The sequence below is a fragment of the Nycticebus coucang genome, chromosome 9 (assembly GCF_027406575.1).
Source record: "Nycticebus coucang isolate mNycCou1 chromosome 9, mNycCou1.pri, whole genome shotgun sequence".
NCBI lineage: Eukaryota > Metazoa > Chordata > Mammalia > Primates > Lorisidae > Nycticebus > Nycticebus coucang.
Window position 1 is genome coordinate 87886432 of NC_069788.1, and position 25379 is coordinate 87911810.

At 47.8% G+C, this 25379-nt stretch overlaps 1 protein-coding gene across 1 annotated transcript in view; it reads right to left on the minus strand.

The window, feature by feature from the left end:
• The window catches only part of LOC128594160 (B1 bradykinin receptor-like), a 67198-nt gene extending 42196 nt beyond the window's left edge, over positions 1 to 25002 (minus strand). Inside the window, exon 1 of the mRNA XM_053602707.1 lies at positions 24782 to 25002. The gene's annotated coding sequence lies outside the window, so the exon portion shown is untranslated. The remainder of the gene's footprint in view (positions 1 to 24781) is intronic.
• Positions 25003 to 25379: the final 377 nt, after the last annotated feature.

The following is a 25379-nucleotide window of genomic DNA, read 5'->3' on the forward strand; positions in this document are numbered from 1 at the left end:
ACCTGTTAAAAGTGAGGCTTTTTAGAGACTTCCAGTTAGGGATGGGAGAGGCTGTTGGGTCCAGCGTGGGCCTGAGCTGAGGGGAGAGGCCTGTGATTGAGGTGAATTAGACATGAGGTCTCAGGTGGCTTCCAGCCTAACAAGGGAGACACATATAGGTGAGAAATATCTGTGGTCCCGTGGGGTGGTTACCAATACCGGGTGCTCTCAGGTTCTGAGCCTGGGGGTTTTGCCTGTGCCCCCAAGGAAAGGTGTAAACCTTTCTGACCATGTCTGTCTGTCTCCCTCTTCAAGTTTCACTTCACTTCCCTGCAAGGAGGGAGGCACTGGCGGTATGCTTGCCTTACAGGGGAGGAAATGAGGTGCAGACAGGTGAGTTGACTTGTCTGGCTGGAGACACTTGGAGGTGGGGCTTGAACCTCAGCCCTGGAATGGCTTTCTGTTCCAAATTTTGCGCTCACTGTAGGATCCCAAGTAACCTCGTCCTCCTGTCTAGGAAGGGTGTGGAAAGCTGTTGTAAATGCATGTGTTTGCAGGCATGTGTTTGTGTGCGTGGGTATAGCCACAGATCTGCCCTACTCTAGCTTTCAGCCACTCCTCACCCAGCAAAGTCTGCATGAACACTGAGCACCTGGGCTGCCAGAGGCCTTGCTCTCCTAATTCAGTTGTGAATGCCAGAGATCAGACCGTGGATGGCTCAGGGAATTTGAACACATTTTTTAAAAGTATGCTGAATCAGTAAACAGGAAGTAAAATGGAAGATAACCAGCTAATACCCAAAAAGGTTTACACGAACCCCTTAAGTGGAGCTGACATCAGGATTTGGAACTTGTAAGAAATTCAATGAGCAGCAACATCCTTCTGATGCTTCCAGGAGGGGAGTTTGAGAAAAGGTAAAAAGATCCAGCAGCTTGCCTTTCTGGGGCCCTCCGTGGCTCATGGAAGGAAAATTCAGCTGGGAGTCAGAGTTCATGTGTTTGAATCATTCATTTTTACAAATGTTTGAAACATTATTGAGCAAGTATCACATGCTGGTGATTCAGAGGGAAGAGGGAAGACAGCCTCCCTGCCCCTGTAGGGGTCTTTCTTAAGTGGAATTGTGCAGCTGAGTGACCTCAGCCCTCATGCAGGGTGCACAGATAACTCAAGCCCTCCCAGCTTAGCTCCCTGGAGGAGGTGTCAGGGTTTCCTCACTGGTCCTGTGTCCACAGATCTGGCCACATCAGTCCAGCTGGATCCTAATTGTGTGCTAATGGCTGTAAACATTGCTCTCATTTTCAAAACAAAATTGTGGGCTTTCCCTCTGGCTTTCTCAGGATGTCCAGAGGGCAGGTGCTTTACAGACCTAGGAGAGTTTAGGAGTATGAAGTGTGTGGTGGCACTTGTGGCTCAAGGAGCAGGATGCTGGGCCCATATACTGGAGGAGGTGGTAGGTTCAAGCCCAGCCCTGGCCAAAACTGCGAAAAAAAAAAAAAAAAAAGGAGTATGAAGTGTGGCCTTTCACCTTGGTAGATTCTTCCCCACCTGCTTTGTAGGTGTGTCCTGGGGTAGGATCCCTGGCTACCTCCACAGGTTTGGGAGCTCTGGGTGGGGACCATACCCTGGGCTACTTGCCATATGGCTTCCCTTTGGGTTTGGCCATCAGGGCACCAACAGGAGACTGGGAGGAGGTGTGAGGATGGAGTACTGGCTCCTCCCTTTACTGCTTCCATTAGGGGCCCTGATCTCCAGGGAGGGAGGCTACAGGGAGCTAAGGCTTTGCTGAGGCACCCTGAGGTGCTGTCTGCTCCTTGTAGTGCCCTAAAAGCTGTCTACACTGCTATAAATAGACCCTCGACTAAAATTCTCTTTCTATGATCCAGTTTGAATGTGCCCTCTCTTTCCTACTGGGACACATCCTGCGATCATAAAATCAAATGTCAGGGACGTTTAAGGCACACTGGAGATAGGCTGTGGGGCCAGCGCTCTGGAAGAGGAAGGTGCTCTGAGTGGGCACCCCTGTGGGTTCTTCATGTCTCTGGGCCTCAGTGTCTTGTCTGCAGAGCCAGCTGGGTGGTCCCATGCCCCTCACAGGCTCTGAGGGTGATGTGGGAAGAGGCAGGAAGTGACTCTGCAGCGGGCCTTTCCCCCTTCGTTTTCAGAAGGATGCTTTAAGGAACAGCCAACATTCTGATTCACTTGTGCTCTTTCTCCTTCAGAATTCTGTCCAAGAAGACGTATAGTAAAATAATTTCCTATCTTTTGATTATACAAACACTGGGTCTGGGTGCTGTCAGGAGTAAATTCCACTGTCATCTCAGGGACAGCCAGGAGTCCAGGTCTTAGGGCCTTTGAAGCTGTGGCCTCTACAGAATTCACAGCATCCCTGTCTCAAGGGCCAAGTTTGCCTTGTGGGGACCCCTAACCTTGTGACGAATGAGAAGGATCAGGGCACGCTACCCCAACATAGAGCAGCTTGGCGTTGTGAAGATTTTAAGCTGAAGGGATCTGAAAGCAGCAGGGCAGGAAGGACTCTCCGACCTTCCCCTGAAGCAGGTCATCAGATGCTCACATGAGAGGTGCCCACCCTGCACTCAGAGGAAAGCAGCAACCTTGTCTCAGAGACAGGGGGGCATGAGCCAGTTGCCCCATTCACTACACATGTCTTTTACCTGTTGTCCTAGCACACGTCTCCACTCTTCCTCCAACCCAGTGTAAAAACGCTCAAGTTTACCCATTTCATTTCCTTATGAAGGCTCCTGAGTCATATAAAACTTGTATTAAATAAATTTCTATGCTTTTTTTCTTCTATCTTTTTATTACAGGGGGCCCTGACCAAAACTCAGAAGGGGAGAAGGAGAAGATATTTTTCCTTCCCTGTGTCAGCTTGTGTCCCTTATTTTGTGGTTGTGTGTTAGAGCTGGGAAGCATTTTGCAACTCAGGAAGGCGGACCAGATGACAAATAACCTTGACTCATTTAGTGATTGGTCTGATTAGGCCAAGGAGAAAGTCCCAGCGTGGTGCTGGTATGTTTTCAACACTTCTCTGTGTTCATAATCTCCCTTTCAGAGCGAGAGAGCAGACTCAGGGCTGTGGCTGGTCCTCTGAGTCTAGCCAGACTTTAAGGGCATTGTTTCTATTCCACTGCATTTATTTTTATAGATAACTTTTTTCTTTTACGACAAGCGATACTCATTTTCCATGTAAGTCGGTAATATGAAGTTCCAGCCCCAAACTAAGTCAATGTTAAATAAATAGTTGTACAGGTGACACAGAAAGGATAGTAGCTGTGACTGTGAGCATCTGAATGTGGGAAAGGGTCCAAAAGCATCTAGGTGGCAACTCACGTCACCAACCACGAGGCACGGCCGACAGTTGGGCATAAGGGTTGGATTGAGTTCTCCTCCAAGGGCTCATTGTTTAACCTCATTGTGCCTTATTTTTATCGCTGTATAATGGGAGTTAGTATAAAAGTAGCCCCTAGTTCCTCAGGCTGCTGTAGGGAGCGGATGAGTTAGTATGTGTCAGAGGTGTGGAGTTGTTTGAGAATGTAAGAGGCTCTTCCTGCATCTCTGGAGAAGGCTCCTCTGCTCCAGTCTCAGCATAGGCTACAGGATCTTGGAGGAATCCTTCCTCTCAGCCTGCTCTCCTGCTCTCACACCTACTGAGGTTATCAGACACTGACCACACAGACAGGAATTTTGGGGACACTACCAGCCTGTATATTTAGGGGAATCCTTGAGACAGTGTGGGGGTGGCTTTTCTGTCTTTGCAGCAGCCCCAATCAGTGGTAGCTGAGTGGGGTGTGTGTGTGTGTATGTATGTGTACATTGTCCCATCCTAATCTGTTTTCTCAGAGGGAAACCCTGCCTTGTTCATCATCCCACCCTCTACCATGCCGGCGGCTGTGCTTTGCACTTCTGAATCTCCTGAGCAATATTTGCTTGCTCCATCCATCAGTAAAATCCTTCAGACTACACAGGAAGCAGGCATCAAGGCCAGAGCTAGAAGGCACTGAGGTCTCCTGAGTCCCTATTCTGACACCTGGTCAGCATAGAGGCTTTCCTCCAAAGTCTGATATGCATGATTACTGAGCCAGGATGCTGTTGCAGACAGTCACAAAGGTAAGCCTCAGGTGACCGCACCTGTGGGTGAGGGAGGCAGCAGTGGTGCTGCACAAACCATGTCAGCCCCAGCGGTGGAAGACGCGTGGTCCTGAGCACAGGGTTTCCAGGGAGCCTTTTCCCTGAAAAGAAGGCCAAAGCTATCTGTGGACTCAGACCTCTTAAAGGCAGAAAATCTGATTCAATCCTAGACATGTGCATGTGGGCCCTTCCAGCATTTGGACACTTTATGGGCCTGGAAGGTTCTAGAAACATTTTTAGTAGGAACTGGGGGATCCTTGAGAAGCAGAGGCCCTCCCCCATCCTGCTTTCTGCAGGGGAGGATGAGGCTGGCTAGTGTGACTCTGCTCACACTCAGGCACCTTGGCGCTCATTGTTTTTAAACCTTTTCCCTGTTCACTAGGATTAGATTATTCTTATCAGCATGTTGTTTCTTTCTACATAATGGTCTTTGAAGTTTTAATAAATGGGAAATTTCATCTGACGTCCTAACACCACTCCTTCCTTTCCTTTAAAAGAACATCTCCCTCGGGGCTGTGCCTGTGGCTCAGTGAGTAGGGCGCCGGCCCCATATACTGAGGGTGGTGGGTTCAAACCTAACCCCAGCCAAACTGCAACAAAAAATAGCTAGGCGTTGTGGCAGGCGTCTGTAGAGAACTGCCTAAGCCCAAGAGCTGGAGGTTTCTGTGAGCTGTGACACCACAGCACTCTATGGAGGCAACGGAGTGAAACTGTCTCTAAACAACAACAACAACAACAAAAATCTCCCTTTTAGTCTCCTTTTAGTCTCGAATGTTCTTTACAACCACAGTAAAGAACATTCGAGACTAACATTACAGTTTCTCTGAGTTCTATCATTAACACAGCTCTTTTTGTATTCCATATTCAACCTCTTTTTGCCTCCTGTGGGTTTATGTGGAAAAGATCAAGGGAATTTTTCATTGTTGTTTCATGATTGTCATAATGACACCTCTAAAAAAGGCATTGTATTTGTTTATCATGGTGTAGTAAATTGTTCTTTTATTTCAATCCCATTTTATTTCATCTGTTTCCCTAGGGTTCCTGCCGTGGTGATGTTCTTCCTATTCCCCAAGGGCACTTCCTGCATTCCAACCTCTGTGTGGCCCCGGCTGGAGCTGCTCCTCTGCCCCAAGGCCTCACCTGCTCTTGCTGGATTACTGGCCTTGCACAGCCAGGGGCTCTGGGCTGGTCAGTGTTATGGGTCAGCCTGTCCAGGCTGCAGCCCCTAGTTATTCACTATCACACTACTCTGGGTACTGATGCAAAGGCATTTTGTAGATGTGGTTAAAGTCCACAGTCAGTTGACTCTCTGTGAGAGAGATTATCCTCCATCCTCCAGATGGGCCTGATTTGATAGCAGAAAAGTCTTAAGAGCAGATCTGAAGATTTCCAAAAGAAGAAATTCAGCTTGTGGACTGTAGCTTTAACTCCTACCTGAAGGTTCCAGCCTACCCTTCCAGACTGTCTTGCCAAAAGCTTTTGGAGTTGCCTGGCCATCCCCCGCAATCACATAAGCCAGTCCTTGCACTAAACTTGGTTCTGCTCTTCTGGTTAAACCCTGACTGACACACCCCTTTGTATCCTCTCCTATCTCCACTATGACATTTATTATAGGGCATGTCGATTAGAGTTGCTTGTGTCATTGCTTCTTTCTTTTCTGTTGGAAGTATGCAATAAATGGTTGTTGATTGACTGATAGAGGGCAGAGTGATCCTTACTTTTCATTTGCTCCCCAACAGACTTATCTGCAGGGTAGAGGCAAAGGGAAACAGATCTCAGGGTGTGCCCCATCTCTATATCCTCAAAACCACACTGAGGGGTTGATACATCATATTTTCATGTTCCCGATAAGAAAGCAGAGGCAGTGAAATAACCCGAGATGGTTTGAACTCACATAGCTCATCAGTTGCAGGTCCAAGAGTCAAATCCATGTCTGCCTGAGCCCAATGCCAAGACCTGTCTTTACACTGGACCTGGTGAGGTTCCTGGGACTAATTGAGGGGTCCCACAGACTAGCAAGACAGGCTGTCCTGGAGGCAGAGCTCTGACTTACATCCCTCCCGGGCAAATGCTCTGTGCAGGCGGTTCAGCCAGGGCTCAGCTGGCTGCAGAAGTTGGGGGGGGGAGCCTCTGAGGCCTCAGCACCACACTCAGGGAATTAAAGCTCCCTGTGTTTCTTCCCTCCCCGTGGGCTCTTTTGGGGGTTCCATCACTGGGATGCTTTGGTGATGCAGGGTTTCTGCACAGGAAACCTCTAAGTCTCTTGATCTTGCTAGTTACTACTGGTTTGGGCCTTGAGCCAAGTTTGGTAGGCAGGCTCCTGAGGAGTGGCCATAGTGTGTGTGTGTGTATGTGTGCACACATGAGCAAGTGTGTGTGGAGCGCGTGCATGAATGTTGGAAGAGCAATGCCAGGTGCCTGGAGGTGCATTCAGAGCTGCAAGGGCCCTATGGTTTCCTGATTGAGATCCACACTTGATCAGAAAATCCCAGCTCGAACATTTACAAGCTGCGCATACCTTGAGCAAGTGGCTTAACTTCTCAGGGCCTCAATTTCTTCATCTGTCAAATGGGGATAACAGTACCTGCTTTGTGCCATTGATGTTAGGATAAAGTACCTTAATGACTGTAAACCTCTTAGAAGGTTTATTTATTTATTTAGAAAGAGGCTTACTCTGTTGCCCAAGCTAGAGTGCCATGGTGTCAGCCTAGCTCACAGAAATCTCAAACTCTTGAGTTCAAGCAATCCTCCTGCCTCAGCTTCTGGAGTAGCTGATATTACAGGTGTCCACGACAAGGCCTGGCTTATTTTTCTATTTTTAGTAGAAATGGGGCCCCCCTCTCACTCGGGCTGGTCCTGAATTCATGAGATGAAGGGATCCTCCCAGTGTGGCCTCCCAGAATGCTAGCTTTATAGGTGTGTGCCACTGTACCCAGCTAATGTTTGACATTTTAAATGCTCCATATATGTGTTTCCTATTTTCTCTGCCTCATATCAGTTTTCTGCAATAATCTTACAAAGGAAAAGAATTCTGGCACTTAAGAAGAAAATGTCCGGTGGATACAGTGGTTTGTGCCTATAATCCTAGCACTCTGGGAAGCCAAGGCAGGAGGATCTCTTGAGGCCAGAAGTTTAAGACTGTCTAAGCAACATGGTAAGATTCTATCTCTCCAAAAAATTAAAAGATTAGTTGGGCGTGGTGTGGGCATCTGTAGTCCCAGCTACTTGGAGAATCCCCTGAGCTCAGGAGTTTGAGGTTGCTGTGAGTTATGACCATGCACTGTGTAGCAGCCTGTATAGCCTATCGCCAGGAGGAGTGAGCGTTATAAGAAATACCTGTATAGCTCAATAATGGAACACCTTGGTGAAAAGGGCATGGAGAGGGATTTAGCTCCTAACAAGCATGAGAGCTCGCAAGATGAGAGCATTGGTGAATTGGCAGTCTCTACACCTGTGGTGTTGAGAGGCACGAGATCAGCCTTATATTAGGCTGGAGGAGAAGGCAGTCGGGAGCGTGTGCATTCTATCACGAACCTGCTTACTCTGACTCTGTCTCCTCTCCTGCCTGCAGAACGCCAGCACGGCATCTTTCTGCTGCAGATTGCCAAGCTCCTCTACTAAAGACTAAGATCTATCTATTCTAAGACTGCTTTACTCTCTCAAAGACAACCCCCCCACCCCCCTAACCCCCCCATCAGCTAAAGTAGATAGCCCTCAGGCACCTAAGAGAAATTGTTCCTGAGCAAGGTAGCTTAGCAGTCCGTGTCTAGAACCTAGACAGTCCTGGGCCCTGACACCATTGTACTCCACCCTAGGAGTCAGGTCAAGATACTATCTTCAATAAAAAGGAAGGAAGGAAAAAAGGAAGGAAGGAAAGAAGGAAGGAGGGAGGAAGGAAGGAAGGAAGGAAGGAAGGAAGGAAGGAAGGAAGGAAGGAAGGAAGGAAGGAAGGAAGGAAGGAAGGAAGGATGTCCAACCTATCCCCACCCTTTCTTATACAGAGAGAAACACGAAGCCCAGAGAGGTGATGAAATGTCTAACACCACACAGCAAAGAAATGCTAGCTTGAACAAGAGCCCAGGCCTTGCCTATCTCCTAAAGTGGCCTTTTGGGGCCTGCCTGGGCCAGAGAGGCTCACGGGCCTGGGGCCAGGTTGTAGCCCTTGGGGACATTGCTCTGGGGAAATCTGACTTCAACGTGTGATGATTGTATTGGGCATGTTTATCTCTCCTTTTTTTCTTTCATCCTTGGAAATTCTTCCCAGATTAATTTTACAGAATCCTGGAATATTAGGGCAGGAGGGGCTCTTGGACATTACTTCGTCAGAATCCCACATATTACAGAAGTGGGCACAGAGGCCCAGAAACCGGCAGTGGGCATTCTCTGGGAACATGCAGCCAGTTAGTTGCTGAGTCTGACTTTGAACCCAGGTTCTGGAGTCCTGATATCCAGGCTCCCTGTTCTTGTTACCACTCTACAGTGCCCCCATCCCAGGTGGAAGGCAGTGTCTAATACTGTCTGATTGGTTCTGGTTCTGGAGTCCTGATATCCAGGCTCCCTGTTCTTGTTACCACTCTACAGTGCCCCCATCCCAGGTGGAAGGCAGTGTCTAATACTGTCTGATTGTCAACACCAAGACTTCATACCCTAGGCCATGCAGAGGTGTGGCGGGCACACACCACAGTGTTGGGCGCAGTTGCCTTTGCATGATGGTAATCATGTCTTCTTTCCGCTTTCCTGCATGTCTCAGGTTTCCTGTCATGAGCACATCAGAGATTTATAACAGAAGGAAATAGAAATCCTTGCCAGAAGCAAAACCAAAAACCACATAAATAGGGAGTGTTTCCCAGAAAAGCAATTTCTCAGGAACAGCTCAGGCTGGGAAGTGAGCCGTGGCTAAGTGTGCCCGAGAAACCTGCTCCTCCTGCAGCCTCTCCAGCTCCAGGGAGGGCCCTGATGCCTGGAGATTGGCATAGGCCCTGCTGGGGCTGGGGAGAGGGCAGCTGGTGGAGCCTCTGCCAAGCTGGCTGTGGCCCAGCTCCCCCACCACTGGTGAGCACATGCTATGATCTGTCTTCTCACCTAGCCTGGTTTACAAAACAAGGGGGTGGAAACCACAATTGGCTCAGAAAACCTGAGCCAATCACAGAATGAAAAGAATCCTTTATGCCACCAAGAGGTTTGGGCCCTGAGCAGCCAGCATGCAAGAGGAGTGTCAGGGAATGCGAAGTTTGGGGTGGGCAGAGTTTTGTCCCTTCCTGCACACTGCAATGTATGTGATCTAAGGCTTATCACAACGTACCCCTCCAGTTCTGAAGGGGCCTATACCATTGCCTTTTACCTCCTAGGAGTGACTTCCTGCCTCATTTATTCATTCATTCAACAAAAATCTATTCTGGTATGTTTGCCACACTCGATATGAAATACAGTAGCAAAGGTGTAATATGGTGGGCAAGACAAAAAGAATTAGGATACCAAGCAATGTTCTAGTGCTATTCTTCCTGGGCTGTCTCAAATGTCACCTCTTCTGAGATGCCTTCCCTGATACCTCAGCCAGCAGAGGTCCCTTGCTTGTCTGAGACTCTATAGCAAAGATATGGAAGGAATATTGTCTGGAGTCAGAGCCTTGGGACCAGGTGTGCCCTTGGGTGAGTGCCTTGACACCTCAGGGCCTTCACTTCTTCATCAAGAGAATGAGGGTTTGTAATAGATGATTCTGGAGACTTTTGCACAACCATGGCCTTAAAGAGGAGGAAGAAATGAGTCCCCATTTCGAGAAGCATGCAAGCAGGAATCTGCACACTGAGTTTTCAGAGGTTTATCTCCTCACTCATTGCCATCCAAAGGCACTTATGGAACCAGGAGGAATAAACTAGTTTTAGTGAGTTCTCCTTCACCAGGTGTGGCAAAGATGAGGCAGCTCCCTTCCTGCCTACCTCCCTCTCCAGATCCCTGTTCCTGGCCCTGCCCTGTCGGTCTCAACCTAGCCACATGACCTCTGTCCTCTGCCCAATTCCACCAGGGGAGGCAGAGAGCCTCCAGTTAACTTTAGGAATTCCAGAACTCTTGGTTCTGCCAGTGTTATGCCTTTTCTAGAAAAAAGCAGGAGTGGAGCATGGTTTTTCAAGCCGATCTGCAGAGAATTTCTCAAAACTAGAGAAGCAGAGAAGACAGGAAAAGTTGAGCTCTGAGCCCCAGGCATAAGTATTCACATCATGCCTGCGCTCCGAGGTCAATAAATTTAGGACATGTCTTGGTTTTACCTCTACTGGCTGGATGACCTTGGGCAGGTGACTTAGTATCTTGGTATAACAGGGATAACTCTGCCCATGAACAGGGCATTGTGAGCACAGGTGACATGTCAAGTGCAACGTATTTTCATTTCTTTTATTTTGTTTCCACATTTCTAAGCACACTACAGATAAATCCCAGCAGTGTAGGGACTAATATCATCATCCTTATTTTACAGATGAGCAAACCGAGGTATGGCCAGCAAGACTAGCATTGAGATTTAAACCCAGGCAGTCTGGGCCAGAACCTCAGGTTGCTTTGTTTTTTTTTTTTTTTGTAGAGACAGAGTCTCACTTTATGGCCCTGGGTAGAGTGCCGTGGCCTCACACAGCTCACAGCAACCTCCAACTCCTGGGCTTAAGCGATTCTCTTGCCTCAGCCTCCCGAGTAGCTGGGACTACAGGTGCCCGCCACAATGCCCGGCTAAGGTTGCTTTGTTTTTTAAACTTTTCATTAGAAAAATGTTGAATATATAGGTAAATATACAGACTAGCATAGTGAAACTCCACAGATCTTTCACCCAGCTTCAACAATTACCACCTTACAGCCACTCTTTCTTCTATGCCTAAATCCACCCCACCTCTCTTGTAATATTTAAAACAAATCCTGCGTGTGTATCATTTCCTCTGTAAATAGTTCAGTATGCATGTCTAAAGGCTAAGGACTCTTATTTCAGAAAGAACAATTAGACAACCATTATCACACCTAAAAGAAACTAACAATAATTCCTTCATAGCATCAACTATCCAGGCCACATTCCAATTGTCTTGTGAGTTTCACACTATTCCTCCCCTCCACCGCACCCCCCCCCCCCCCCCCCCCGTTCATTTCCTTGAATCCAAATTCCTCCTGCCCTGGGCTGGATAATGTTTCTTTTTTTTTTTTTTAGAGTATTTATTTATTTATTTTTAGAGACAGAGTCTCACTTTATTGCCCTTGGTAGAGTGCTGTGGCATCACAGCTCACAGCAACCTCCAGCTCTTGGGCTTAGGCAAATCTCTTGCCTCAGCCTCCTGAGTAGTTGGGACTACAGGTGCCCGCCACAACGCCCAGCTATTTTTTTTTTGATGCCCAGCTATTTTTTTGTTGTTGTTGCAGTTTGGCCGGGGCCGTTCAAACCCACCATCCTCGGTATATGGGGCCGGCGCCCTACTCACTGAGCCACAGGTGCCGCCCTGATAATATGTTTCTTACATTTCTTTTCTTCTACAGGTTTCCCTGCCAACTCTTGCTCTCTTTGCTTCCAAATCCCAGCTGTTTGCTCTACAGAATTTGTTCCCCATTGCTTCGAGTAGGGCTGTTCAATAAGAATGTAACATGAACCACAGAAGTAATTTTAAATTTCCTAAGCAGTCACATTAAAAAAGGTAAAAGACACAGGGGAAAATAATGTTAACTATATATTTGACTTAACCAAATATATGCAAAACATCATCATTTTAATATGTAATCAATATAAACAATCATCAATGAGTTATTGTATATTGTTTTCTTCCTGCTAACTCCTCAAAATCCTGTGTGCAGTTTACACTTACCATACATCTCAATGTGGACCAGCCACATTTCAATTACAGCTTCACATTTCACATACAGCTTCCTGTATGGCAGCCACTGGCCTCAGTAGGCACGTGAGGCCAGTGGCTGCCATACAGGAAGAGCCCCTCACTGTGTTCTCAGAGCCTGTGATATTGTGACACGAGGATAATAGGAAGTATATATTTGGTCTTTGACCCCGGTTCCTGATACAGGGCTCTAAATCCTTTTGTTCTAATGAGGAGACTCCTTGTGGGCTCCTAGAGAGCTTCAGGGTGGAGAAGCTCTAAGAAGCTTAGAACTTTCAGTCTCACCTCCCAACCTCCAGGAAGGGGAGAGGGGCCAGACATTGAGCTAATAATTGATTATGCCCAGGTCATGAGGCCTCCATGAGAACCCCTACAAGACAGGGCTTGGGAGCTTCCGGGTTGGTGACCACATGGAGGTATGGGAGGGTGTTGTGCCCAGAAAGGGTACAGACGCTCTGTGCCCCTTCCCCATATGTGGCCCCACGCCTCTCCTCCACTGGACTGTTCCTGAGTGTTACACTTTATTATAAATTGTAAATGTAAGTAAAAGTTTCCCTGATGCTGTGAGGTATTCTAGCAAATCATTGAGACTAAGGAGAGGGTTGTGGGAATCTTTTTTTATTTTCATTTTTATTTTTTTATTGTTAAATCATACCTGTGTACATTAGTGCAATCGCCTGTACCCATTCTAAGATGCACCATAGATGTGGCCCCACCCATTACCCTCCCTCCACCAAAACCTCCCCCCTCCCTTCCCCTTCCTTGGCCCTTTCCCCATAGTCTTGTGCTATAGTTGGGTTATAGTCTTCATGTGAAAGCTATAATTTAGCTTCATAGTAGGGCTGAGTAGGGGTTGTGGGAATCTTGACTTCTGGTCAGCCAGAAGCACAGGTCATAATCTCCATCCTCTACAAGCCCCCTTATTGTATCAACCACTCAGATATGTCAAGCAGATGCCTCCTCCTCCAGGAAGGCTTCCCAGACAGCTGATTCTTGCTGGCAGTCCTCGTGAAGTACGCTCAGAACTCTGTCCTCTGGGCCTCCACTCAAGCACACTAGTTCTGTGGTCTCAGTGTAAATATTTGTAAGTGTCCATTGATGTCTCCTGAGTTTTCACATACCCCACGTGAAGTGGACCAGGACTGTGCCCACACTGCTGTCCGGACGTCCAGTCTCTTAAACACGCTGGGCTCCAGACAGGACATCTGCTGTGCACAGTGTTGGGGGAATGTTGACGATGATGAGGAAGCTGACAGGTTTGCAACGACATTTACAGAGCGTTTCCCTGCTGACCATTCCTTCCTTCAGCCAGTTTATGAAGGCCTTCTGTGGCCACCAGCATGAATTCTGAGCTTTGGTTTTTGAGGGCTTTCTAGGACTGCCCTCAGTGTTCTAAGCACTTTCCATGAACTAATTCATGTAATCCACACCCATCTTGGATGGAGGCACCAGTGCTATCCCAACTTTACAGGAAAATGGAGAGTGGTGAGGTAATTTGTCTAGAGTCTAGCCAGGGACTTGTGGAGGAGGGGGTTTGAACCCTGGCACCTCTCTGCCCTGTCTCTTTTTATAGTGTGCCTATGGTGGTAAAGGACAGCCAGGGTCTGTCCTCAGAGGTCTCCCTGGGGCTGGGAAGTATGCCTGAGGTCGGGGGCCTGGGTAGCTTCCTGGGCAGGTGATTACCTAGTCCTGCCCTGCCCACACACCCCAGGTGACCTGGAGGTGTAGGTGGCTTTCATGTATAGATCACACCTTAGCCTCTCCACAAGGATGCCCAGACACAGCCAAATGTGATGTTGTTGACATCCACCTGGCAACAGCACTCTGGCTGGATTAAGGCAGTCAGCTGAGTCTGGGGTACGACAAGCAGGCTGAGGCTGCAGGCAGGGGAGGGAGAGGCCCGAGCCAGGTTGTGGGACAGAGGGCAAGGAGATGGATTCCAGAGAGGGCCTTGAAGGGGAGGGAGCTGGGGGCAGAGAAGCCAGCCTTCCAGGTCTCTTGTTGAGATCTCTACCTGCCAATCTCAGGTGACCTGCTCCTCAGAGGGCATTCAGAAAGACCTCTATAGATAGTCACTTTTGTTCCAAAGCCTCTGCCTCTCCCAGAGTAAAGCTCTGTCACTCTTCTTCCATTGCTGCCTTTTGTAACCAATTAAAAACACTTCAGGCTGTTATCTGTCGATGTGGATAAGCTTATGTTTGAAAAACCTCTCCTAGCTCATCCTGAGCTGCCCAAGCATCAGATTCAAGCCTCGTTCACCTTTGTGACCCATTGCCAAGGCCCTGGCTTGGTGCAGACTCTGACACACTTTTCAATAAATACCCTGTGTTTCCTCTGACTTGCCCAGGACCACACAGCTTGCAGGAGGAGTGGGGCTGAGAACCTGGACACAGAGGGAGTGGTGCTGGTAAATGGTTATCAATGGGCTCACTGGGGGAAAAGCCCTAATTCATAGTATTTGCAGAGTTCTATGGTATACATACTCTTGTGTGTAACAGCTCTAAGTCTGTAACAGCTCTAAGTCCCAGCACACTGTGGGCCCAGGACAACCCCCCCACCTGCCTGCCACCCCCAGGGCAGCCCTGCCAGCCCCTACCCATCTTTTAGATCCAGCTCCATGTCACCTCCTCCAGGAGGCCTCCCTGGACCTTGTAGAAGTACTGCAGCCCCAGTGCTCCTCTCATTACCCTCGGCACACTGTCTGTAAGTGGCTCACTTAGCTGCCTCTGCCTGCCAGGCGGGAGTGCCGTGACAGCACAGAATAGCTCTGTCTTCCCCAACCCTGTGGCCCTGGGCCTGGCCCATGGTAGAGGCTCAGGAAATACTTGTTGAAATATCAAATAATGATGACAGTGATATTGACAGCAAATGTGTATGCCATCTGCTACCCATGTCATCTTTTCTAAGCCCTTTAATGGACATTAACTCATTTAGTCCTCACAAGACACTGGATAGGTGATATTCCCATTTTACAGATGCAGAAACTGGGCCTTAGCAAGTCAGTGGCACGGCCAGGCCTGGGATGCTGCTCAAAGTGCTCCCATGTACATGGGCTTCTCTTGTTTTTTAAGATGGGTACACCTAGTAGCATCGTCCTCATTTTTTAAGCAGCAAAACAGGCTCAAATTCCAGCGAGGGGGTTATCAATGTTTAGGCAGAGGGCCGTGGCCAGGGTCAGCCTATTATCAAGTAGGTAGGGATACCGTAGGATTAGCACTGGGGCAGGGGGGTCTCGTGTGCAAAATTGCTCCGTAAATTGTCAAATATAGACATGCCAGAATCATAGAATTTTCGAGTTGGAAGACTCTCACCATTTGGAGATTTTTAGTCCAATCTTTTCTTTTCTTTTCTTTTTTTTTTTTGTAGAGACAGAGTCTCACTTTATGGCCCTCGGTAGAGTGCTGTGGCCTCACACAGCTCACAGCAACCTCCAACTCCTGGGCTTAAGCGATTCTCTTGCCTCAGCCTCCCGAGTAGCTGGGACTACAGGCGCCCGCCACAACGCCCGGCTATTTTTTGGTTGTAGTTTGGCCGGGGCCGGGTTTGAACCCGCCACCCTCAGTATATGGGGCCGGCGCCTTACCGACTGAGCCACAGGTGCCACCCAGTCCAATCTTTTCTTGACAGGAGAAGAATCCAAACCTCTGAGACGGAGGTGGCCTGTCTGAAGTCACGCATGAGCCTACCCCTCTGCACCTTTAACAATCCCACAGTGCCACCTCTTAATTAGTGGCAATGGGAACTTTACAGTTTACACTATGGTGGGTTTGCACAGTTCCTTCCCTGATCCTCTCAACTGTCCTGTGAGGGACTTGATTTGCCTGTTTTACAGGTGAGGGATCTGAGGCTCAGTTAAAGGGAGTGATTTACACCAAGTCAAATCACTAGACCTAGGTGACTCCACACACGAAAAGACCAGAGATATGAAAAGAACCAAGAGTCAAGTTGATTATGGTCACATGTCTAAGGCAGAGCCAGCTGCAGGAGTCTGCAGTTTGGGGCTCTGAAAGGCCTTGTGAATCCCCTTCCTGCACTCCAGTGTCCTGGAAGTTACCATGGGGTCATGTGCTCAGAACCAGCTGGCTCCTCAGACACTAAGGTCTGCCTCTTCCTCAGGGCTCCTGGGAGAGATGCCTGGGCTCTCCGAAGGTCAGCTTTGGGCTGGCGACTGATAGGACCGGAGTGACAGGAAGACCTGGGCTTGACCCCAGCTCTCTGCTACTCCCTTCTGAAGTTGGGCTTCCTCATCTGCAGGACAGGGTAGTAAGAGTGTCCCTTCTCAGGTTGTTATGATGGTGAAACAGGCCAGGTGCCCAGCCAGGGGCTGGCCGGGAGCTGGTGGCTCCTCAGCAGCTGCCCTCAGTGTTTCTATTGCTAATGTTATTATCAGACTCAACACGTGCCTTCCAGCAGGTAGCTTTCTCTCTCTGGGCCTCAGTTTCCCCGTCTGTGGGTAAGGAAGGGTGATTGCATAGATTATCTTGTAAGGTTCTTCCAGCTGTGATACTAAATATGTTTTCCTAAATATATTTTTATGTTTCCTTAGAGTCAAGGCAACATAAAAATAATCCAGTTAGTAAGTCTTTAATGGGTTACTCACAGACTGAAGGAGGCAGGCAGATAGCCCTTTGCTGTCTTCTCTGAATAGGGTCAGGCCCACAGAAGGAGAGGGTTGAGTGCTTCCCAAACCTGTCTCTACAAAATTTAATTTTTAGATATTTTGATGATGCAAATCCAGAACGTAACAAAATGTCCTGTCCCTTTGGCTTGACATTTCTAAAAATAACAAAGGGACTGGAAAAGCTTCATGAACAAAGATGTTTATCACATGTTAATTAACAATGGCCTTAGAAAACCACCTAAATGTTTAGGACTAGGGAACTGGTTAAATACATGATCTTATATGCATGCAATGAGTATTAAGCAGGCATGAGAAAATGATGCTTCTAAGAGTTTGCCAAAAGCGAGAGACTACTTCTGATATGTCAAGGGAACAAAATGCTGAGTACTAAATTGTTTTATATATACAATATGGCTAAAAATTCTGGAAGGCAAAATACCAAATACTACTGATGATGGCTGTCTTTGAGCATGGGTTGCTTTTGAGTTTCCATTATTCTTTGTAGTAGTTTCCTAGCTTCTTGTGACAAACACATATTACTCTTCTAATAAAAATATTTAAACAATCCAGTGTTTCTTCCATTTTTTTTAAAGAGGAAATGAATTATTGGTTAGCTTAGGTAAGAATGATAATCAGCCAATTGGCATTCAAAGGAAAGGCCTTGCTGATGTAAAAACTGGTAAATAAATGCACAATCATGTTTTAATTTAAAATGAAATGTTTAAAGTATATTCAAACTGTTTCTTCAATGATTTCCCACAGTACCAAACACCAGTTCTGAGTAAGTGGAGCCAGTGGGCTTCTGATAACCTGAGAAAAGCAGCTAGCTGGTAGCTGGTAGAGGGAAGGTCTGGGATGATGAGATTTCGTACTGGGCTGCAAAATCCACTTATTATCACAGAATTCAACCTGATTTCATAATGTGATATCCCAGTGAAACAAAAGAAAAAGACAGAAGCAAGTTCTTCTCTAGGCTTTGGTCTTCATTTGGATTCACGTCTCTGTCGGCTAGGTTATGTCTCTGAGTGATTTTCTTTTTTTCTGAGAGGAGTGCGGATCTGGCATTTTTGGTGAGTCCTTTCACATTTAAGCATGTCTTTCTGCAGCCTTTGCTTAGGAAAGACCATTCAGCAATACGTGTGTTTCTCAACTAAGCCTACAGATGCTTCTTGGGAGGATCTGATGCCTTTGCTGCTGCAGAAGAGACTGAAACTGGCCTGATTTTTCTTGCTTTGTAGGTTTCTGTACAGAGGCAGGACAATGAGTGAAAAACCCCTGAAGAACTGGGGGCCAGGATGGAAAGGAGACCTTTCTGGGGACTGATAGAAACCCTCAACTAACCCTCTCTCTACCTTTCAATCCTGCCTCTCCAGCATTCACTTGATGGATGCTGTCCCGAATTTTGGTTGCAGATTTCGCTTAACCACCCAGTGGAGCAGCACCCAATGATCTCTATCTGTCAACTTACTCTAATTCTCTGCACAGCACAAAGTATTTCCTAAGATTTCCCTTCTCCAAAAGCAAGCTTTTGGCTTTTTCTTAGTTGGCTTACTGATACTAATACTTTCCTTCTTTAGTAATTAGTTATTTTGTGTCTGTCAGCATTATTTTCTTTCTTCTTTTTCTAGTCATTTTAATTATCTAGTTTATTGAATTAAACATTTAATTCATTTATTTGGAATATTTGTGGTTTAATAATTAAAACATTTAAAGGGTTGAATCCTCCTTTGCATATGGCTTTGGCTGCATCCCATAAGTTTGGTAAGTAGTGTTCTCACAGTCATTTCTCAAGTTTTGATGATATATCTTTTTGATAGAGGAGTTTGAGAAAGAGTTGTTTTCTTTGTCAAGTGGTTTGTAATTTTCGGTTTTCATATTTGACATTAACTGGCAGCCTATCAGAATTGTATGTCTAGGACTTTATTGAGTTTGTTTATAGGTCCTAACAGGGGTCCTCAAACTGCAGCCCACGGACCGCATGAGGCAGTGTGATTGTATTTGTTCCCTTTTTTTTTTTTTATTGTTGGGGATTCATTGAGGGTACAATAACCCATTTTGTTTTTTTACTTCAAAATAAGATACGTGCAGTGTGAACAGGAATTTGTTCATAGTGTTTTTTTTTTTTTTTTTAAACTATAGTCCGGCCCTCCAATGGTCTGAGGGACAGTGAATTGTCCCCTTGTTTAAAAAGTTTGAGAACGCCTGTTAGAACATGATCAGTTTCTGTAAATGCACCTTGGAATAAATATTTCAGGAGCATAGGGTCTCTGTAGGGTACAGTGTAATATATCCTGTTTTTATTATTTTTTTTTTTGTAGAGACAGAGTCTCACTTTATCACCCTGGTAGAGTGCTGTGGCGTTACACAGCTCACAGAAACCTTCAACTCCTGGGCTTAGGCAATTCTCTTGCCTCAGCCTCCCGAGTAGCTGGGACTACAGGTGCTTACCACAATGCCCAACTATATTTTTTTTGCAGTTTGGCCCGGGCCAGGTTTGAACCCACCACCCTCAGCATATGGGGCCAGCACCCTACCCACTGAGCCACAGGTGCCACCCCCGTTTTGATTCTTCTAATAGTTAAATTTAAAATTTTGACAAACGTGCTGAAACCTGTATTCATCTATTAGCATTGAATAGAAAAATTCTTCTTCTTCTTCTTCTTCTAGATAAGATAAAAATTTTAGCATGGCTCAGCACCTGTCGCACAGTGGTTACTGCGCCAGCCACTGGCGGGTTCAAACCCAGCCTGGGCCAGCTAAATAAGACAACTGCAACAAAAAAATAGCTGGGAATTGTGGTGGGTGCCTGTAGTCCCAGCTACTTGGGAGGCTGAGGCAAGAGAATCACTTAAGCCCAAGAGTTGGAGGTTCCTGTGATCTGTGATGCCAAGCACTCTACTGAGGGCGACATAGTGAGACTCTGTCTCAAAAAAATAAATAAATAAATAAATAAATAAAAAATAAAATGGCTCAGTGCCTGTAGCACAGTGGTTATGGCGCCAGCCACATACACCAAGGGGTGGCGGGTTTGAACCCAGCCGGGGCCAGTTAAACTACTGCAACAATAACAACAACAAAAAATAGCTGGGCATTGTGGCAGTCGCCTGTAGTCCCAGCTACTTGGGAGGCTGAGGCAAGAGAATCACTTAAACCCAACAGTTTGAGGTTGCTGTGAGCTGTGATGCCACTGCACTCTACTGAAGTCAACATAGTGAGACTCTGTCTCAAAAAAAAAAAATTTAGTACAACATCTTATTCTTCTTTCCTTTTCTCTTCTCACTTTCAGGCTTAGTTGAATAACTTAAAATTTTTAGTTTATTATCAAATTGTTTATGTCTTTTCTAGATTATTATCAAATTGTTTATGTCTTTTCTAAGCAGGCTTTCTGAATAGTTGACAAATTTCCTAATCACATTACAAACATCTTGTTAGGCGAAACCTTAGACATTAGCTGGTTTCATTCATCATATTTTTTTTGTATCATGTCTTGCGTTTTCTGGAATTATTTAATGTGATTAATTTCTCATTTGTCTTGAATGCTTAATCAAGTAATTTTTTTTTTCAGGACAAAAATCCTCCCTGGACCTTTTCCCCATCAGGATCTGAGTCTGGGTGAGCAGAGACTGTTTTTGGGTCCCCTGCAGCCCTGGGGCCCTGCACAGAGCCATGCACACAGTAGATGCTCAGTGAAGGCCTTTCCTCAGATAGTCACAGATGACTCCCGTGACCTCAGGGCCTGACTGTCTAAACTCCCCAGGGTCCTATCCTCCCACTGTCCCTTTGGGTGCAGGCACAAATGGTGTGAATTGTTCCCCTCTCGTCTGGCCTGGAAAGAGATTTAGAACAGACTTCGGCTGCAGAATGGGAACACTGCAGGATTTTGCCTCTTTTTTTATTTCTTTTCTAGTTTGTTTTGCTTCTTATATTTAAATATTTGCAAAAAGGTATATATGCATGCTCATAATCATGATAAAATTTCGGTGTGCAAAAGAGAATATAGTGACAAGTAAGCCTCCCTCTGGGCCCTGTCCCTGACCCATCACTCTCCAGAGATGGCCACCCTCACTGGGGCCTTATTTCCAGATGTCTTCTGGGCTTTCAGGAACAGATGTGCACCTATCTCTATGTTGGGATGCCAGGGAAGCACCCAAATGCACCAGCTGCCTGTGTCCTCACCTCTTTGCCCTCAACCATCTGTTGACCCACCTCATGGTCTAGCAATGCTCCATAGTAAGAGTGCTTCTTAATGCACTAGAACCTCAGGGAGTTTCCAGTTCTTTTTAGGTAGTTTCCATTTCTATTATTATTTACAGCTGAAGGGAATTAAGGCTCCACAAAGCTAAATTGCTTGTCTTAGGCCACCCACTGGGGGAGGCTGTGGGGTGGGATTCAGTCCCTTTGGCTGGCTGTAGAAGGAAGGGAGTTGGGGGAAGAGGCGAAGGAAGGGGAAAAAAGGGAGGGGAAGGAGGTATCCACTCTCAGTTTGGGAGTCTATCACCTGAATGTGCCCATGCCCCAGTTCATTTCATGATCCCCATTTATTTTCTGTTCATTTGGTGCCACAAATGGCCTCCACAGACCCCCTTATCCATAGGCTCTTGCCGGTGTGCACACTCTTTCCCGTCTCCCAGCCATGTTCTTGTGTTCTAGCCATTCCTTTATGGCTGTTTTTGTTCAGCGAGACCCTAGACTCTAGGGCGTAGAGGTTTCTTCTCTCATAAAGTCTCACTTTACTAGAAGCAAAGGGAGGTCCAGAGAAGGACGAGAGGTGCCCCCCTTCTTCCACTGCACTCAGAGGCTGCCCCTGCAGGCGTGTTCTTAGTGCACAGCTGATGCCAAGTGGGGACCGGGTGCTGCGGGCCAGGGCTCAGGCCCAGTCTTTTCTCTTCAGACGTGTCCCGTTTGGTAGGGGAGGCAGAGCACAGCTCGGTGCTTCTCAAAACATTTAGGTCCAACTTCACCTGTGTGTAGAGGCCTGGAGTTCTCAGGGAGGGGGTTTCTGTCCTTTCCTGAGCAGATGGGAAGGGCATCGACAGAGCACAAGGTGCCTAGTCTTTCTGGGCTGTGGGGACTGGGAAGAAGGGACTGGGGGGTGGTCCCTGTGGGTCCACAAGGGACCCTTCACTAAAGTGGCTTCTTTCCAAGTATGGTTCAAGACCCACCAGCTTCAAAATTTGGAGATATTGGCAAGTCCTCAGTTACCCAGACCCTGATTCTGATTCTGGAGCAGGCCCCTGTGCCTACCTGGGTGCCCAGCTTCCAGGTGATTCTGATCCACAACAAGATTTGGTTTTTCTCCAGCAGACCACACCGGCCACTGGAGTGTGACTGCCTGGGAAACCTGTAGGGAAAAGGAGGAGACTGGCCTCATGGGCACAGATCTCCACAGTAGCAACTGTAGAAGCGATGGGACTGTGCAGGCACCTAGCACTCTACAGTTTACAAGACCCCTTCCTTGGGCACTGCTGATTTCCAGGTGATGCTCAGCTGGCCAGTGTCCTCCCCTGGAGACAGAGATCAGGCAGGCCCAGAGGGGCTGGTGGTAGGCGCAGTGAGACAGGCCTGACTAAACCTGATGTTTGAGCTTTGGAGGGAAGGATGAGGAGGGCTCTTGCTCACAGGTGAACTGCCTGGGAATATGAGCATTGGCACAGTAGGAGCCCCTTTCCCCGAACTCCTCCAGCTACAAGGCAAACACAGCACGTCCGCCAGTGCCAGGCCCCAGTTCCTGCCTTAGTAGACCATTCCTCTGCTCCCTGGGCACCTGCAGCATGCCTGACACCCGCTTTTACTACACCAGCACCACATGAGCTAAGCCTCACAGTGGTCCTCAAAAATAGGAATGATTATGCCTGTCACACAGGAGAGGAAACTGAGGCACAGGGCGCTTCCCTGCTTGGGATTTGAACCAGAGCTATGTTCGTTCCACTCTGCTTTGCTCTGTGATTATTTTTTGGCGGAGGAGTGATGAGCATTTTTCTAGTGGCCAGAACCCTACAGATTCCACTTCGAAGACAGAGTCAAAGAAATATCTGACTTGCTAGGTTTGTTTTGGAAAGGAACCTGGGGTGTGTGTTTGGGGGACATTGGGGGCTTAACGCAGCCCTACACAAACCCTCCTCCTTCCTCCTCCATCTCCTCTAAAACAAAGAATATAGAGGACTCTGCAATTCATACCAAAGGATCTTAACTCCCCAAAGTCCTTCAGCAAGCTATAGAATTTTCACAGCCCATACGGCCCCATATAAAAGGGGTCTCTAACTGCCTCTAAGGGCAGACACCATCTTTGCCCTGCCTAGGGAGGTCACTGTCCCCTTTCAATACACATGACCTGAACCTCTCTGCTCCTGATCTCATCTCTGGGTGCTGCCACACCACCTTTCAGGAGGAGCAGGGCCTTAGGAAAAGCAGCGAGACTCAGGAGGGATTGATGATTTAACTTTTCATGGAGGACAAATTAAGCAGCTGTGAGTCTTTACTCAGAGAGGACCAATAAGGATTGGAGCCATACAAACTTCAAATAACTGTAAAGCAAACCCATTGTTCAGTCTAAGGAAGTGTTTTTAATGGTAGGACTCTCTGAGATGGAATGGGCTGCCTTGTAAAGCAGTGAGCTCCTGGCCCAGGGTTCAGGAGATCCTGGCCTGAGTGGGTGTCAGAGCGATGCATTCAGGGTCTCAAGTCTTAGCAAGTTATGACTGACTCATGACCCCAACGTATGCTAAGTATGTCACTTCTGAATTCTCAAAGCAACATGCATGTTTGTTCTGTGTGCTTTTTTTTTTTTTTCCCCACAGTTTTTGGCTGGGGCAGGGCTTGAACCTGCCACCCCCGGTATATGGGGCTGGTGCCCTATTCTGTGAGCCACAAGTGCCGCCCCAGATTTTTTTTTTAGAGTAGCTTTAGGTTGACAGCAACATCAAGAGGATACAGAGTTCCCACATACACCTGCCCCCACACAGGCACAGCCTCCCCATTATCAACATCCCCCTCCAGAGCGGCACATGTGTTACAACTGATGAATCAGGCGGAAAACAGTGCAAATTCCTTCTCCAAGCTTACGGGGCTCAGAACTCACAAAGAGTGAGTGTTCCCCTCACTCTTGCTGCTGCCAGGGGTAGAAGGACATGGCATGGTTTTTCTCCAGATAAGCCAGGTCAGGAAATGTCAGCAATGACTTCTGGGTCACTTGCCCTATCGCTGGCCACCCAAGCCTTTCTGCCACTCACAGAAGGTGTAAAAGGTCCTGATTGGCCCAGGACCTCCCATTGCCCCACACCTGGGCCAGAGATCCCACTTCCTGTGGGCTGGTGGAGCCAGAGACAGCCTGTGATTCAGTGAGGCACATTCTGACCTGCCCAGGAGAGCAACACTCACTGCCCCCGCGGCCCCTAGGCCGTGAAATTGCCTACTCTCAGCAACCTCAGTGACGGCCACCATTTATGGAATACCTACGACACATGGGGTACTTTGCATAAACAGTTGCAAAGTACCGCTCAGGAGACCTGGACAGAATAACTTGCCCAACAATGTCCCCTGCAGGATGAGAGCAGAGCTGGGACTCTCCCAATCCAGGGCTGGCTGCAAAGCCTGTCTGAGACAAAGTCACCACCACCAACCACCTCAGCGCACATCAGCCAATATTCACAAAGCCCTCTCCAATATGCTGTCTGACTTAACCTCCACCAATGCCAGGGAGCAGGCAAGCCTGGTACTTTGCAGAGAGAGAAACTGAAGCTCTGAGAGGCTGAGTAACTTGTCTGGGGTCACACCAAACAAATGAATGGCACAGCTGTGAGTGAACAGCCAGGTTTGGAGTCCTCACCCCATGCCCAACTCTGCTCTACCACACTCTCTCCTCTCTGCCTCATTCCAAGGTGTCCACCCAGAGTCCATGAAAATCAAACCACTACATCCTGCATACACGTCACATCTCCATGCAGGGAGAGGACCAACTTACAACCAACAAACAGTGAGGGCAGTTACTCCTGCTGAGAGCCCCTCTCCCGGGGTCACTGGTCAGACCTGGGGAAGGGAAGGTAGCTTTCCCAGCTCCCCAGGACTGGAGGAAACTTCTCCCTGAGGCTGAGAGTCGCCCCAGCTTCCTGCCCTCCCTCTGTGCCGGGACAACTTGTCCCGCATGAAGTTGAGGTGGCCATACCAGCCTCCGCCTGACACCCACCTTGTCCGGAGCAAGCCTCGTGTGCTCTTCAGTGGTTCCCTCGGTGGTTGAGCAGGTCTGCCTGATGTCCCCACCCCTCCACAGACGGAGAAGCTAGAGCTGGAGTGGCAGCGGGAACAGCTCATCTTTCAAGGGCTGGGCGGTGATGTCATCACCCTCTTGGGCACTTCCTCCCTCCACCTCCAGCCTAGCTGTGCTCTTCTGTCCCGAGCCTGAGTCAGGCTGGCGGTAGTGACCAGGCAGGATGGCCACAGCTATCCCCTTCAGCTCCCAGCTCAGAGCCCTGCCTGTTCTCTGAGCCCTGGGGCCCCTCCAGTCTCATGGAAGATTCCTACATTTGCCCCAGGAATGTTCTTTTGTGTAGACCAGCTGCCCAGTAGAGCCTTGGGGGGTGGCAAAAGCCTCCCAGTTTCTCAGTGGCCTGAGAAACTCCACGTGAATAAATTTGCCTAACATTAAATTTATTGCCTACCATTATTTATTTTCCTGAGGTGATTATTCTGTGCCTGAGTTTTAGTTGTAAACAGTGGGTGTTTACACAGAGGGTGCAAATAGAAAGTGGACAGGTAGGCAGGGGCAGTTTGGTGCACCTCCCACA